This window comes from Neoarius graeffei, chromosome 5 (assembly GCF_027579695.1).
Source record: "Neoarius graeffei isolate fNeoGra1 chromosome 5, fNeoGra1.pri, whole genome shotgun sequence".
In the NCBI taxonomy this organism is placed as follows: Eukaryota; Metazoa; Chordata; class Actinopteri; order Siluriformes; family Ariidae; genus Neoarius; species Neoarius graeffei.
In genome coordinates this window covers 26,987,995-27,005,306 of record NC_083573.1, presented here as the reverse complement: position 1 = coordinate 27,005,306, position 17,312 = coordinate 26,987,995, and positions in this window count along the sequence as shown.

Sequence of the window (17,312 nt, the reverse complement as noted above, 5' to 3'; positions counted from 1 at the left end):
CTCCCTGGTGAACCAGGGTTTTTCATTGGCCCTTGTGGTGATGTGTTTGACGATGGTCACATCTTCCATGCATTTGGATATGTATCCCATCACAGACTCCGTGTATTCCGTTATGTTGACATGCTGGTTGGTAGTGGCAGCCTCCCTAAAAACCATATTTCTGAGAAAGGGGCAAGTAATAAAGAGTAGTAGGCAGAGGTTAAGCCAGGGATCCCAGCAGTAATTGAAAAAAATAGAGGAATGTAAGAAACTATCAGCATGGGTCAAGGGGGCTGCAAGCCCTTTGCGGGGTGCAGGGGCAGTGCCCCTGCTGGGGGTACAGGGGGCAAAGCCCCCTGAAGCTGTTGAGATTTTAACATTTAAAGATGCTATAGAACACATTTTTTACATAGATTTAACATAGAAAAGCAACAGAATTTAACAATAATGTGTATCTATTTGATGCCATATTTTGTAATCTATGACATAAGTGGCAAAAAAAAAATATTTATAAAAATTAGATGAAAATGTAGCTTTGAAGAATATACTTGCCTAAATATTCCACTGATTTTGTTATAATATAACAATAGTATCCATAGTTCATCTCATTTGTTTATTTTTTTTTGTTTCGAGTTAATGTCAATACTAGTCTAATATAAGCCACATTCATTTTTCAAAAATCATGAATATGAGCAGAAATCAATGATTCAGTAATATTAGATATATACATATGTACAGCAAATATTGGCGATATTTGATTTAGACCTTTCTCTTTTTGAAAGGTTTCACTGGAGAAGAATTTAATGCTCTTTTCTGGGGTGCATTCTGTGATCTTTCCTCCAGTTTTCTCTGCTTTTGTTTCTCTGATCTTTCCTTCTGCTTTTTCTGATGTTCCTGCAGTGCTCTTTTGGATAGTTTCTTGGCTACTCTGTTCGCATGAGCTTTTGTTTCAAGTTCTGTATTCACCACATTCATTAATCTCTTCTTGGATTCAACTTCCTCTCTGGCTAAGTGCAACTACGCTTTCCATGACATATTGAATTAAGTTCAATGCATTAGAAACAAAAGCACGAATGGAGTTAAAACACGTTTTATAGCAAATGGCCGCAGCCATATTGTTTTCTCGTTCTATCACGTACAGTCTCGCGGCATTTACATCAATTTAACTTCCGAGTGTTCCAGAATGTCAACGAGAACAAAAGAAGCTGACGAAAACATCACTAAACAAGCAAACCAAATCAGAACGTATTCTGCTGGTCATTTTACTTAAACATATTTTTAACGGATACACAAGAGATTTTAAAAAAACAACACTTTGGCTAGAAAAATAGTGGAATTCCGCTAAATAGCGGATGTCTGGGATCCATGTTAAGTGTAAGCTGAGTGGAGGCTGTGCTAGCCACTGCTGCGATGTATAAAAAAAGAGGGGGGTCCAGGGGTCCTCCCCTGGAAAATTTTGAAAATGTAGATGTTAAATGGTGAATTCTGAGTGATCCTGAATGCACAATTTTATTTTTATGAAGTATAAATTATGAAGTAAAAACTTATGAATTTCAATTCTTTGAAAAATCACTGTGAGTAGCCGGCAATGGAGCGTTTGTAGGTGGCAAAATCGCCGGATGCCGGCAGTTATTGAGAGGACTGAAAAACATTCCAGTCTGTGCAGTCAAAACAGTCCTGAAGAGCTGAGGTATGTTGGCCATGTTCTGATCTGTTTCACAGATGGCTTGTTCCTGGTTAGCAGTGGTCTGTAAGCTGGAATTAGCATAACAGAGAGATGGTCTGAGTTTCCCAGGTGGGGGTGGGGAACAGCTCTGAATGCCTGTTTAATGTTTGTGTAGACCTGGTCAAGAGTGTTCTCTCCCCTAGTTGCAAAGTCCACATTGTGATAATGTGGGAGTACTATCTTCAAATTGGCCTGATTGAAATCGCCAGCGATTATATAGACAGAGTCCGGGTTAGAGTCCTGCATTGAGCTCACAGACTGATACAATGTAGACAGTGCGTCCTTTGTGTTCGCACTGGGAGGAATGTACACAGCTGTAATGTTCATGGCTGAGAATTCTCTTGGCAAGTAGACTGGATGACATTTAATTGTTAGAAATTCTATGTCCTCAGAACAGTGACTTGAGATAACTTTGACGTTAGTGCACCAGTTGTTATTGATGAAAATGCACACACCACCTCTCCAAGATTTACCGCTGAGAGCGTGGCTCCTGTCCGCCCGAAACGTTGTTAGTCCATCCACCTGAATGGCGCTGTCTGGAATGGTGTGATTAAGCCACGTCTCGGTGAGGATGATGGTGCTGCAGTCTCAGTGAGGATGATGGACCTGCACCTTTCTTAGTGTAATTAAGTCCAGTCTGAGGTAGTCCATTTTGTTTTCCAGCAAATGAATGTTAGATAGCAGGATTGAAGGAAGTGCGGGTCTGTATGGTTTAGTTTTTAGCCTGGCGCTGATACCTGCTTGACTGCCCGGCTTGCTGGGTCTTGCACACCGCTTGTGACACATGGTAGGTCTCTCCCACCGCTTGCGTCGCCTCCAGTGTTGGCCGGTGGCAGGAGGAGAGTACGCTGCCTTACAGGCCCCTGGGTCTTGCCGGTGTAGAATGCCTAGCTCGCCGAGTGCTTTGGGTTCCAAAGCCATCATAACTCCGGAAAGATCGTTTGAAAAGTTGGAGTTTCATAGTCCGAGTAGTAAGCTTCTGTTGTAGACTATTCTCGTACAAGACTGTGACGGTACAGACAACACATTTAACATAAAATGCACATCGCTGTCGGGAGCTGGAGTAGCCGCTGCCATACAGGGTGCAGCCATTTTTACATTTTTAAAGTCTCGTACAACCTGGAACTTCCACCTCACAGCCGAGTGTCTCCCACATTTCACGTCTTGAACCTCAAACCTGCCATCCCAGAGCCCCTTTCCAACAATACGCCTACCCAGGAACACCCATCTAGAGGGGGAACCCATCTACCAGGTCAACAAGATCCTCGACTCCAGACGAAGAGGAGGCCAAATCGAGTACCTGGTAGATTGGGATGGGTACGGGCCAGAGGAACAAAGTTGGGTCAAGTCTAAAGTCATCTTTGACCCCCTTTTGAAGCAGGACTTCCATGCCCAACACCCCAGCAAGCCAGCACCCACAGGTAGAGGACATCCCCAAAAGAGTGTAGCTCCCAGAGGTAGCTCCTCAGGGGGGACTCTGTCAGTAAACCCGCTGAAAACGAGCAAACTACAATCATGGACAACCCGGACTACAACTCCCAGTTCACACAGCGTCCTCTATCTCCTGCCTACTGAATCACAGCTGACTCACATTTCCGCAATCACCTGTCCCTCAATATAAACCCCAGTCACACTCTCACCCATTGCGAAGTATCGTCCTGAGTCTCCAGTTCATACCAAGCCTTGTATCTTTCTGACTGCTTTACTGACTTTTGACCCTCGCTTGTTCTTCCTCGTTTACTGGCTTGTCTTGTCCTCATAACTCTGTTTGCCAATCACCCGACCCACACTAGCCTACTGACTATGATTCCTGTCTCTCATTTTGGCTTGGTTTGCTCTTTGAAAGCTGTCTTCCGCCGCACATACATCTGTAAATGCCTGCATCCTCACACTTATCCTATAGGGTTTTCATATCATGCTAAAACAGCATGAAAAAAAAGAACTAAGGCGTTTTTCTCAATAAAAGAAAAAACTTTGCAAACTTTACAAAATCATCACAGGGTATAATATAAAATAATTGAAACGTGTATAGCCTACCCCCTCATCATGTCCATGCTCATTTGCCCTTGAAGTGAGCAGCACATGTTACAAGGATTAATTACTATGCACCTGTTCCAGATTAGAGTGCAATCATAGTGCGTGATTATAAGGACTCTGAACTCACACAGTACCTTGTGTCTGAACTCACTGTACCTTGTGTCTCATGTTACCAATCCCTTATTCTGTGTTTTTGCTACTCTGGTTCTTGACTTTGTTTTGTTTATTTGGACTATGCCTTTTGCCTTACCTCTAATACTCTGTGCCTCACTTGACCATTGCCCATTCTACGACTCTGCTTTTATCCTATGTTTTTGTGTTGTTTGCCTGCCTGTTTAAAAATAAACACTCGTCCAGCAAGTACATCCATCATGAATGAAACCTTTATTGCCCCAAGGGGAATTTGTCTTGCACTTAGGAGCCATAAATTACACTGTGTGCACAATTATTAGGCAAGTGAGTATTCTGACCCTACCATTATTTCTATGCATGTTTTCCAACCGCAAGCTAGATACACTTGAATGCTAATTGGATTTAAGCATTCTCAGGTTGTATTTATTTGTGTAATGAGGGAGGGTGTGACCTAAAGTAATTAATACCCTATATTAAGGTGTGCATAATTATTAGGCAGCTTCTTTATCTCAGGCAAAATGGGCCAAAAAAGAGATTTAACAGACACTGAAAAGACAAAAATTGTAAAATGCTTATCAGAGGGATGCAGCACTCTTGAAATAGCTAAGCTATAGAAATGTGAGCACAGAACAATCAAACGTTTTGTTGCAAATAGTCAACAGGGTCGCAAAAAATGTGTGGAGAAGAAAAGACACAAATTAACCGCAAAAGACTTGAGAAGGATTAAACATGAAGCTACCAGGAACCCATTATCCTCCAGTGCCACAATATTCTAGAACTGCAACCGACCTGGAGTGTCCAGAAGGACAAGGTGTTCGGTGCTCAGAGACATGGCCAAGGTAAGGAAGGCTGAAACACGACCACCACTAAACAAGACTCACAAGTTGAAATGTCAAGATTGGGCCAAGAAATATCTGAAGACAGATTTTCCAAAGGTTTTATGGACGGATGAAATGACAGTGACTCTGGATAGACCAGATGGATGGGCCCATAGCTGGATAACTAATGGACACAGGGCACTTTGACTCAGACACCAGCAAGGTGGTGGAGGGGTAATGGCATGGGCTGCTATTATTAAGGATGAGCTAGTTTGACCATTTCAGGTTGAAGATGGACTTAACATCAACTTCCAAACCTACTGCCAGTTTCTAAAAGATACATTCTTCAAGCAGTGGTATGGGAAGAAGTCTGCATCATTCAAGAAGGCCATGATTGTTATGCAGAACAATGCACCATCACATGCACCCAAGTACTCCACTGCTTGGCGAGCCCACAAAGGCCTTAAAGATGACAAAGTAATGACATGGCCCCCTTCCTCACCTGACTTAAACCCTATTGAGTACTTGTGGCCCCTTCTTAAGCATGAGATTTACAGCGAGGGAAGACAATACACCACTCTGAATAGCATTTGGGAGGCCGTGGTTGCTCCTGCACAAAAAGTTGATCGTCAACAAATCAAAAAACTAACAGACTGGATGGAAGGCTCATGGCAGTTATTGAAAAGAAGGGTGGCTATATTGGTCACTGAATATTTTTGAAATGCTAGAAGTGTTTATTTGTTAATTCTGAGTTGTTTATTTGTTACACTGAAAATTAAAATAAACAAGTGAAATGGGAAACTTTAAGCTTTTCATTTAGTTGCATAATAATTCTGCACACTAAATGTTGCCTAATAATTCTGCACACTTATATATTCCCCTGAGAAGGCCTAAACTCCCCTTTCCTTTGTTAATCATTCTGGTTTTAGGTTTATTAACAATTTGGATTGACTGAGAGCACTGTATTTGTTCAACGATAAAATTAATCATCAGGAATACAACTTGCCTAATAATTGTGCACACAGTGTACATAAAACAAAACAACACTTAAACATGCAGACTTACACAATAATACATAGAATAACAAACAAATCTAAAAAAAAAACCCAATATATCATCCACCTCCTATACATGAAACTCCTTTATTGCCTTAATTCTAATATCATTTCTATAGGAACAGCTCATTCACAGGGACTTGTATGGTGGATGCTACACATAATCTAAGACTAATTCCTTCTTCTTTCGGCTGCTCCCATTAGGGGTCACCACAGTGGATTCATTCCGTATATTTGATTTGGCATAGGTTTTACACTGGATGCCCTCCCTGACACAATCCTCTCCAATCTATCCAGGCTTGGTACCGGCACTAAGCATGCACTGGCTTATGCAACCCCAGTGGCTGGGTATTTTATCTAATCTGCATGTCTTTGAACTGTGGGGGAAACTGGAGCACCCAGAGGAAACCCATGCAGACACAGGGAGTACATGCAAACTCCATACAGAACTGTCAACCATGAGGTTCAAACCTGAAACCTTCACACATTATCTAAGACTAATAATAAACAAGATTCAAAACTGTGTTGTTATTCATCAAAGAAAAATTACTAATGGTGAAGCTTTCTAAAAGGGAAGTTTATTTAATGTTTCTGGAAGTAGTCCCCAGTATCGGCAGCATAGGGGTAGTAACAGTGAGTAGGTTTTCCACCATGGGAAAGTCTTCATGACAGAGGACACTGTGCTTTCCAATTTCTTCACAACATGACTAGGAGAGGGTTTAAGGGTCCATATGAAAGAGGTTTAATCACAAATCCCACATTCCAAAACCAGAACATGAACTGTGCACAAAAAATCCACAATAGTTCCAAGATGCAAGGTCAATTTCAAAATAGTCAAAGCTCAAGGGTCAAGTACAATGAGGGGAATAACAAAGCAAAGGGCTAAGAACTTACTCTTAAGAGAGTAAACTATTGGCAATGCTTCGTAATTAACATAATGAACCTTGTGCTTTACATAGCAGGTGAACTGGAAGTGAGAGAGATCCAAGCAAAATTTGGGAAAGGTGTCCCTCTGGTGGTGTGGTGAAGTATCCTTGATGGACATGTCACCAAGTGGCATGTTTGTTGTTGTTTGGGATTTTTTGTCTTCTTAACTTCAAGAGAGAAAAAAAAGGCTGTTAAGGGAATGACTGTTTAAAGCTGTGATATCAATTCTAACAGGAGCAAAATTGTCTCCCTAGCATTCTGCAACAGTCAGGCTATATCCACATTACATTTTTAGTTTTAAAACACATCACTTTTGCTATGTTTACACCTGGCATGTTTGGAAATGTTGCAGGACATTTTTTAGCTTGAAAACTCTGGGGTAGCATTTTAGTGTCAGTGGGCGAAAATGGAGATGTTTGGAAACGATGACTCAGACACCGGGCGGCATGGTGGTGTAGTGGTTAGCGCTGTCGCCTCACAGCAAGAAGGTCTGGGTTCGAGCCCCGTGGCCGGCGAGGGCCTTTCTGTGCAGAGTTTGCATGTTCTCCCCGTGTCCGCGTGGGTTTCCTCTGGGTGCTCTGGTTTTCCCCACAGTCCAAAGACATGCAGGTTAGGTTAACTGGTGACTCTAAATTGACCGTGAGTGTGAATGGTTGTCTGTGTCTGTGTGTCAGCCCTGTGATGACCTGGCGACTTGTCCAGGGTGTACCCCGCCTTTCGCCCGTAGTCAGCTGGGATAGGCTCCAGCTTGCCTGTGACCCTGTAGAACAGGATGAAGCGGCTTGAGATAATGAAAATGAGATGAGACTCAGACACCCATGTTCACTTCCAGACTGGGTCTTATTAGTCATGACATGTCCTTCCCTGAATCATCATGCTTGTATCCCATGTCCCTTTTCCAGAAGAAAACAAACAGCATCGTCTGTTTATTCTGACATGTGCATGCACGATCATGTGACATGCGTTTTAAGGTGTCTTAGTATGGACAGAGGTTATTTCTAATGCAGATCTAAAATGCTTGTCTGGACAGAGATAATTTTTGTTTTAAAACATCATTTTACAACTAAAACCTATTAGTGTGGATGTAGCTTGAATGTAACTATAATCTGTTAAAACCAACAACTTTTTACATTTTTTTCATCTCGTGATCTCTAGCCGCTTTATCCTGTTCTACAGGGTCGCAGGCAAGCTGGAGCCTATCCCAGCTGACTACAGGCGAAAGGCGGGGTACACTCTGGACAAGTCGCCAGGTCATCACAGGGCTGACACATAGACACAGACAACCATTCACACTCACAGACAACCATTCACATTCACATCTACGGTCAATTTAGAGTCACCGGTTAACCTAACCTGCATGTCTTTGGACTATGAGGGAAACCCACGCGGAGAACATGCAAACTCTGCACAGAAAGGCCCTCGCCGGCCACGGGGCTCGAACCTGGACCTTCTTGCTGTGAGGCGACAGCGCTAACCACCGTGCCGCCCCCTTAATAAATTAAAACTTGTAATTCTTGGCAAGTTGCTCTGGTATAAGAGGAATAAAACACTTCAGAATGTGCTGTCGTTGGAAAATCAATTTAGTGGTGAGAACAGTAACTATGCATTCGCTCAGACTGGATCACATAACTCCGTCGTTGATTCTTGTCCAATAACAGCATGCCCTATTGTGTTTAATTCCCTTCAACACAGAAGGAAAAACTGTTTAAAAAAAAACAAAAAAAGAAAAAATCTAAAATTTCAAATTCTGGGGCGGCATGGTGGTGTAGTGGTTAGCGCTGTCGCCTCATAGCAAGAAGGTCCGGGTTCGAGCCCCGTGGCCGGCGAGGGCCTTTCTCATGGATTAAAGCAAAAAAAAAAATCATCTGACTGGAAAAAAAAAAGCTCCATGTTGTTGGCCCCTACCACATCAGCGATGTGTCAAATTTTAAACACCGTGTTGTCCATTATCCCCTTGGCCCCTACTTATAGTACATTTACATAATTTTAACAATGACTAAAGCTAAGGCAAGACTTTACCATTGTCATTACTGGCTATAAATGATGAAACATCAAGTTTTCAGCGCAAAGTGCAAATTTATTTCAACAATACTTTAGTAATGCACAACAGTGGTTAAGAGAAAAGTGCAAGTGCAGTCGAACTTGAACCATGCTTTCAAAAGAGTGGAACAGAAAGAACTTGCAAGAAAAGTAAAGTGAAAGTTCACTTTTTCTGCTTCTTCGCAGTGAAGCCAAAGGCATCTAGTTTTTTGCCATTGTTTCCATAGACTTTTTTTATGGCAAACTACACAAAAGCACACACCTGCCATTTTCATCTTTTTGCACCATGAACTAAATGGCTTGCCATTATCGCCCATTTCATTTAGCCAAGCCCATCTCCACTTATTCTTTACCGTTTTGTCGATGTCTGACACATCTGTGCCTTCATTTAAAAGAAGCGCGTCCATGCTGGCAAAACCGAAAGTAATTTGACATGCTCTAGTGATGGAAATCGAAGGGCCTATGTCAGGTGGCCTTATACGCAGTACTCGAGTAGGGGGAGGCATCCCCCTTCTGAAATAAAAATCTCAAATCATTCCCCTTATAAAACGGCCATCCCCCCCATCACATCCCTTGTGCCATTTTACCGATTAATGTGGAAATTAGCCTACTATTATTTTAACAAATATTACTACCATTTCAACATTAGAGGCTTTGCGCAGTGATAGCCTACATGTAGCCGGATAAAAAAGACGCATATTTATTTATTCGGTTGCACCTCTCATTCACACCTATACGGAGGTTTCAGTCACTGAAAACAGCTACTTTCGCAAACTCTGGGCAGAGTGGAGATTTCTGAAAACTCCATCTACAGACACGCGTGTAAATCGGGAAAACGAAGCAGCAGTGGGCGAGAGGGCGCGCGTGAATATAATGAGTCAGAGGTGTGAATCTTTCACCGAATGCCAGTTGTCCCGGTTCTTCATGAAATTGCACGCGCACGCACAAATTCATTAGGTTAACTTTCAAGTAACTGTTCTTGTGCACTTGCGACACCGGAGCCACTTTCCTGAATTTTGAGCTTCGGAGTATTCGCTTCTTTATCTATTTAATCAATGAATTTATTTGTCACATACATTAAATTACTAATGTAAAACATTAGTAGCCTATTTAAGCAATAGCTGTTTTCTCCACTGTTTTCTGACCTTTTGTGCTTAGTGAATGAGACACTTCATTACACTCCACTGACTGACTTCCAATTCCGGACTTTTTTGAAAATGTAAAATATAGGCCTACGAGATGTTTTTTTGGGACTTAATTCGCGTTGGTCCTTCACTATTAATTTTTGAGACTGACGAGGCACTAAATACTGTGGAATTATTTTCTCCTTACTATGAAGTTTGGCATCTTAAACAAGTGTCGGGAAATCTTGCAGCCCGACTCTGCAGCCTCCAATGTTTAAGCGAACTGCTGAAACCATAATGTTTAAAGATTAAATCGTAGGCTAATCAAACCAAAGAAAAACACAGCCTTTCCAGAACGTTGTCTGCCGAAGCCTACAAAACGCTTAATAGCAAAGGTCTTGCTGCGGCTTCAACTTTTCACCTGATCACCTTTCAATAGGCAAATATCATTATTACTACTACTACAAAAGGCCTAGTATTAGTAGTAGACAAGTAAACTAGTTGCCTAGTAGTAGGACAGCCAAATAGTTTCATCAGTGGCCTATGCCGAGCCCAGGCCCGGCGCCAGGAACAGTTTACTAAGGGGGCAATTAGAAATCGCAAGGGGGCAAATATTTTTCATATAGTGTGTAGTAGTGATGGCAGTCTGACAACGTGTTTCAAACAATTAACTGCGCCAACCACAAAACCACGGCCCCGAAGGTTGCTTTAGTACGGGAAAATCATGACATATTACCAGGGCAATTGCGCTTTATCAACTCCCGTGCCCACCTGTTAACCCTCCCCTCCAATTTTCTCACAGACACGTGTTACAACCGGAAAGATGCCAAACATAAAACAACACACACAAACCTACAGGCAAGTCCTTTAAATTTAAAATACATACAAATAGCTCCGCGGCATGAAAACAAAACGTCAATGCAAGTCTAAAGTACTTGGCTCGGTGGCCAAAATCATAATTTAAAAAAAATCAACAGACCCCGCGGCTGCACCAGTAATAGCCTTCCTGACTCGCACAGGGTCAACGCTAACCACTTAATCCGCGATCCCAGTTTAGGCGTGTAGGGGACAAAACACTCTGAAGTGATGAATTTTCACCCCCGCTGCATGGGGGGTGACGTCAACGACACATATTCTTGTGCTATTTGCGCACAAAGCGGACCATATATGAACACATACACCAACATAAACGGAGATCTAAACTTAGCCTACAAAGAAAGAAAATGGATTCACAATATTGTGATTGAATTCGTTTAATTTGGTGGGGGAAAGACTACTCCCGTAAACTGACTGCATATTACAGGATATTGCAGAAACAGTGCACTTGTAAGTGTACATGCAAAACCCCTGCCTGCACAACCCCTCCCCTTGTCCTTATCACAGGTCTGTGTGTGCGCGGCTGTGTCAGCATTTCACACATACACCCACAATAACAATTAAGAAAACAATTAAGTGATCTGAGTCTCCGTTGAGGGGGCGACGCCCCCTTTCGCCCCCCCACGGCGCCGGGCCTGGCCGAGCCTCCCCAGGACTAGACAGTAGCGGAGGCTGTATTTATTTATTTATTTCTATCTAGCGCAACAACTTATTCCTTTACATATACTCAAACATAGCACAAGAAAGGGTTCAACAACAGGCAATCACAGCAGCTTGGTGAAGTTCTAAATCACATAGGTGTCAGACCTATGGGCCTACCCCCCCCCCCTTTTTTTTCCCTCGGATCTGCATCACTCTCATTATTGACCTTTAGCGCTCCCAGTTGACGGAAATCCGTCGTAGCGACGGAAAACTTTAATCCATGCTTTCTGTGTGGAGTTTGCATGTTCTCCCCGTGTCTGCGTGGGTTTCCTCCAGGTGCTCCGGTTTCCCCCACAGTCCAAAGACATGCGGGTTAGGTTAACTGGTGACTCTAAATTGACCGTAGGTGTGAATGTGAGTGTGAATGGTTGTCTGTGTCTATGTGTCAGCCCTGTGATGACCTGGTGACTTGTCCAGGGTGTACCCCGCCTTTCGCCCATAGTCAGCTGGGATAGGCTCCAGCTTGCCTGCGACCCTGTAGAAGGATAAAGCGGCTAGAGATAATGAGATGAGATTTCAAATTCTGAATGTTGCTTTATTAATACATCAGGCAGAAACTGAGGCACGTCAATATTTTTGTGTCTTTGTTGGTAACACAATCACCAATTCCTCACTCTGGAAAAGTAATTCCATCTCTAAAAAGGCAAACTGAACAGGTTTGTTATAGGAGGCGAGATGTGGTGAGTTTGGATCCAAAAGCAGAACACAGACCAGAAAATCCAATAAATAAAAAATGATTTAATTGAAGTCAAAATAAACCAAAAATAATCCAGAAAAAAATAGGGACAAAAAACACTAGCATAAAAAAATAGCCCAGACAAAAACGTAGCACAACAAACATAAAAAGAAAAACAAAAAAGCGTAGCGCAAAAAACTGACAAGGAACAGGCAAAACAGAGAGCAAAGAGCCAAGAAGCAATAAGGGCGCAGAGACAACGTGAAAAAACCAACGAGACGTTCTAGCAAAGTCCCCTTCCCAGCAGAGCAAACCAGGAAGTGAATGCCGGCAAGGTGAAAGTCCCACCCCGGATCCAGATCAGCACTGAACTGGGAGATAATAAATCTACGGAGTGGAAGTCCGGGGCGGACCATGACAAGGTTTATAACTGAATTTACAAATACAATCGACTATATTCATGAAAACGCTCCCATATGCAGTACATGTTCATTCATAGCAATTCAATCACTGCCCTTATACTTCTACTGCACTCACCAGCCACTTTAATGGGAACTTGTTCTTGATTCTAAAATTCCTTTTCTTGGCTGCAGGAGTGGAACCCAGTGTGGTCTTCTGCTGTCGCATGCAGAGATGCTTTTCTGCTCGGTTGTAGAGTTGCTATGAGTTGCTATATCCTTCCTGACAGCTCAAACCAATCTGGCCATTTTCCTCTGACCTCTCTTATCAACAAGGCGTTTCCACCCACAGAACTGTCACTCAGTGTGTGTGTGTATATTAATTAATTAATTTATTTATTTATTCAGCATTCTGTGTAAACTCTAGAGACTGTTGTGTATGAAAACCCCAGGAGATCAGTAGTTTCTGAAATACTCAAACCAGGCCATCAGGCACCAACACACATTCCACAGTGAAAGTCACAGAGATGACCATTTTTCCCATTCTGATGTCTGAAGTGAACATTAACTGAAGCTCTTGATTTGTATCTGCATGATTTTATACACTGTGCTACTGTCAAGGGATTGGCTGATTAGATAACTGCGTAAAACAGCAGGTGTATGGGGGTTCCTAATAAAGTGGCCAGTGAGTGTATAAGTGAATTTTGAGTTGTTTGTTTGTTTGTTTGTTTGTTTGTTTGTTTTCCTCGGTGCAAGGAAACATGCTATTATGGATAAATCAATCATGACTGAAAAGACTAGTAGTAAAAAAAGAAAAATATGATAAAACACCACACACACACACACCCTTTCAAGAGTTCGCCAGGAAGCATGAGAGGAGAGGTCTGTTGCTAAGGGAACAGGTGAGGTCAGAGGTCAGCTTATAAAGCTGCATGTTGAGTACCTACACCTCACCACCCACTGAGTTTGGGTTTTATATGTGTAGCTGCTTCAGGAGGTGTTTATTAAAAGCTCCACACACTTTACTGTTTACAGGTCATAGAGATTTATTTCTTTTCATTTTTACTTTTTTTCTGAACCTTCTGTTTCTGGTACACACATCTGTGCGCATCTCTCTCTCTCTCTCTCTCTCTCTCTCTCACGCTTCTTTGCTTCAGCTCTTTTCTCATTTGAAACTTTGCTCAGACATCTTCAAAGTTTCTTTTTTCAGGTTTGTTGATCTTTCAGTTCATTAATATTTCAAGCAAAAATAATCAGCGTCGGTTAATAATGTATATTGTTCTAAGTGTTTTGCTAAAGTGCTGATGGAAATGACTGATGAAGTCGTGTGGCTTTTCTCATTGCTGAAAGATTGTCTCTTGGGAAAGAGCTTTTTCCTGTGCCAGCACTTTATGATTATAAACCTGCCTATAGATTTATCACTGATATTTCTGTTCCTGTTACTGACAGCATGGTTCCCTCTCTATGTGTGTGTCCATGTGTGAAATTGTGCCCTAATTCAAACTTTACCTCTCATATACATATTAAATTTTCTCATCTTCAGTAGTTACACACTCAGTGCTCTTATGTTCATTTTACTTCTAACATAATGATGGAGTAAGAGAATAATTTATGTGTATGTGAGAATTAAAAGTAGTGAATATGAATGATTATGTGTATGTGGGTGATGGGCCAAGTGGTAAATGTGAGAGCAGTTTATGTAACTATGAGAAAACAGATATATGTGGATGAACATTGTGTGTGTGTGTGTGTGTGTGTGTGTGTGTGAGAGAGAGAGAGAGAGAGAGAGAGAGAGAGAGAGAGTTGAAGTGTGACTCATGGCCCAAATGGCACCTCTTGAAAAGCTAAAATTCCATATACGCAAAATATGTGCATGTCCATACAACACTTTCATATAAATACAAATCATGGCATCAGTAAACACCCAGTTCAAGTCTTCCCATTTTAATATACCCCAGAGTCTGATCTGACCCTACATGCCAGCCAGATCCCTACGCTCCGTTACTACTGGTTGCCTGGCCCCTCCTCTTCTCCACTCCTGCCCAGCCCACTCAAGACTACTGTCTGTCCTGGTTCCCCATTGGTGGAATGACCTTCCCAGTGAGGTCAGAACTGTTGACTCCCTGACCACCTTCAAGTGCAGACTGAAGACTCACCTCTTTAGGCTGCACCTCTCCCCTACCTCCCTGCCCATTGTGTAACTGCATTTCAGTTTAGCCTGGATTGGTCTAAAGTTTAGACCAATCCAGGCTGTGTACTGTCTAGCCTGAGGTTAACTGTTTGAGTTCTTTATTTAGTTGTACTTTATATGGCTGGTTTGTTTCCTTGACTGTTTGAGTATTGTAGGCCGTAAGGTGAACCCCGAAAAGTCTTTCAGAAACAAGATTCTGCTCCGATGTCTCCGAACTACATAATATCCAATTCTTAAAAATGGACATATTATGAAAGGATGTCATCAAAAAGTTCTCACCTTGTAATGCTGTCAATTTTTCGCACGAAGGCTTGAAAAAGCGAACTAATGTCATCGGCGCGGAATGATATTTTGGCAACGCGGAATAAGATTTCGCTACAGAACAGGTTCCACGGTTGCTGACGTAGCCCCATTTCGTAAACAAGAGACCAACATGGCAGCCGCCACAGCCTCGTCTAGCAGCAGTGGAGGAGAGGAAAGTTTGGAAATAACGGCAAAAAGGAGAAAACTTCTTGCACGTAAGCAGTGCTATATGCATATAGCTTCTCTGAAGCATGGAGTGACCCAGGAATTTACCTTCAAACGGTGGAATACATACCGGGACAGTATCCGACAGTGGCTGCAGTTGAGCGGTGAGAACAGGAGACTAGCCGAAAACTACAAACACTGTTTAGATTTAGAGTTTGACAAGATACCCGAGGATGCTGCCTTCCACCCTGCATGTTACCGCAGGTTTATGGACAAACTTGCTATTGAACGAGCGGGAAAGCGTATGGTGCGCGAGAAAGAAGGGGGAGAGGAAACTCAAGACGCCGCAAGACCCCCCGAAGCTGGCCCCTCCCCCCGAAGCTGGCCCCTCCCCCCCGAAGCTGGCCCCTCCCCCCCCGAAGCTGGCCCCTCAACATCGGGCAGCACTAAGAGTCTTAGATCCAGGTCAGCACTGCCTATGTCCAGCTCAGGTCCCGTCCTTCCCGTCCGTGCATTATATGTAAAAAAAAACCCTCAAATTCGTCTTAAAGGGAGGCAAATGACAAAGGGAAGCTCTTTCAAAAGCTGAGACCTTAACAGCAGGTAAGCAAACCCCCCCCACACACACACTCACACAAAGGGTCACAATCACTGATCAACCCCCCTGCCCCCACACACACAAAGGGTCACTATCACTGATGACTATCTACAGTGCTATCTCCCTCTGCAAGTGTGTTTGCATGCATGAATGTTATGTTTCAATGTTTGTATGCATGTAACATATGTGTGCCTTTATGTGAATATGCTACTGGCAAACTTAAATTCCTATGTGGTAATAAGCATGTCTTTCTGTCTGGCAAGGCAAGTTGCAGACTGCTGCTGAGACTAAAGATGACCACACTATTCTGGTACACATTAAGGACAAAGACTGTGTAGCTCTGGAGGTGCAGTACCATAAGAGCTGCTACCAGCAGTACACCAGATTTCTGAATGAGCCTGCTGGACAAGAGAAGGACAAGTAAGCCATGTGCCATGTACTAACTTCTCATACATGACCATAGAATGCTACTTGCTACTGTTCAATGTGAAGACAATTAGTCACAGCACTGTGTGTGTGTGTGTGTGTGTGTGTGTGTGTGTGTGTGTGTGTGTGTGTGTCTTCCCCCCCTCTCTCTTTCTCTGTCACTGACACCTAGGTCATTGCCTGGATGCTGACCCCTGCCTTTTTGCACCGTGCCACAGGACTTTTATATATATATTTTTTGTGTATATATAAATTTGCATTTGTAATGTGTATATCACTGTTTTGTTGTTTACATTTTCTATTAAAGTTTGCAATTTGCCACATAGTTCTGTTGTATGATGACTCAGTCTTGCATCTTCTTTGTTGCTGCTGCTGCAGGTGCATAGTGCTGCCTAGTGTGTTTACCTACCTCTACTGTGCCGCTGCATAGGTAGTGAATACTTGAATCCCTGCCATTGTGCCTCTGAACTGAGCAATAGAACTGCAATATTATATATAGGTTGTATTATTATTATTATTATTATTGTGTATTATTATTCCTATGGACTCTTCTCCTTCCTGCACAATTTCTTAAATCTTGATCTGAAGTCACACACATTGCCTATATATTATATATGCCATTTTATGGCTAATCCATGGTGTGTATAGCCCACAATGACGAGTCAATACTCTATTCCATTACTGCCTGTGTAACATTGTAGGTCTGTTTTTCAAGCAAATTGTTTTATGGTTGATCAGTACTTTATAGTTAATAACCTAAGAGAATGAATACATGAATGGTCCTAGTCATAGACCATTACACCATATTTTGTACTATAATAATGGTGATAATAAAAATTATTTTTATTCTAATAATAATATAAACACTTCAATATACCACATATATGCAATATTGTATTAGTGATGTATTTAAAGCACTATTTAGGACTTAGAAGACATTTCACCCACTTTGGACGGTGTTTTGGAGACTTTTTCTACTAATGTGACTGTAATTACGCAAGCTGTCAGCTGATCTGTGGTCAAAAATCGGCAACGCGATTGGTCCAGACCGGTCACGTGATGTCCCACACGTCATTTTTAGAGGAAAATAGTTCGCCACGCGATCGCTCGGTGCGAGGAATTGACAGGATTATAAGGTG